Genomic DNA, 857 nt, shown 5'->3' with positions numbered 1-857 from the left:
TTTTTTTAACTTGAAAAGATTGCAAAGGGACAATGAAGTTTTTAAAAGAGCCATGTCCAAACCCATCTTCACGGATAGCTCAGAGGTGTCCTCTTATTGCCTCCCCCATTTTAACTTGCCACATCCCGGTCATAGTGGGGTTTTTGTCTTTCTATTCAACAAAAGTTAATGTTCAGATGTTGGTCTTGGTCATTTGCCAACTAATTTTAAAATAAAAAGGCACTGCACATAATTTGCATAAAGGGCCCCATGAGGGTGTTTTTTTCCTTTTTGTTTTTTCCTTTTTTTCTTTTTTTGTTTTTGTTTTGTTTTGGGTGGGGGGTGGGGAACGTGGGATTTTAAGTCCTCTAAACACACACGGAAATGCAGTACTGTAAGGAAGAGGGACCTCCAGCTCACACAAACATCACCTTCAGCTGTATGGAAGGGACGGTTGTATTGGCGTTTGTAAGGCACAGTAAGCATGCTGAGTGGCGGGGATCAGAACTCTCCTGTCTGAACCTACTGAGGAGCAAAGCAGCAATTACGTGGGACCCTGTGGGTCTCCTGTTGGCGAGGCCACGGGAAGGTAGTAAAGGAACGTGACTGGTCTCCCAACCAAGGTGCACTGAGAAGCAATCAACGGGTCAGTCGTGGCCAGTCCTGGGGAGGTCTGAGTGGTGGTCTTTGGGATAACCTTTGGCCTTATGGATTTGGACTCGAAATTAGAAGAGCCTACCATTTCAGATGCAATCACTTTCGGACATGCTTTTGCAGACAGTCCTTAATGCTGAACACACAGAGAATGGGTAATTCAAGAGGCCTTTCTTTTAAAATAGACTTTTGTGACCCACTAATTGTAAGGTATTGCAAGGTCA

The sequence above is a fragment of the Pteropus alecto genome, unplaced genomic scaffold (assembly GCF_000325575.1).
Source record: "Pteropus alecto unplaced genomic scaffold, ASM32557v1 scaffold97, whole genome shotgun sequence".
Classification (NCBI taxonomy): Eukaryota; Metazoa; Chordata; class Mammalia; order Chiroptera; family Pteropodidae; genus Pteropus; species Pteropus alecto.
Note: the sequence above shows the minus strand (reverse complement) of the source record.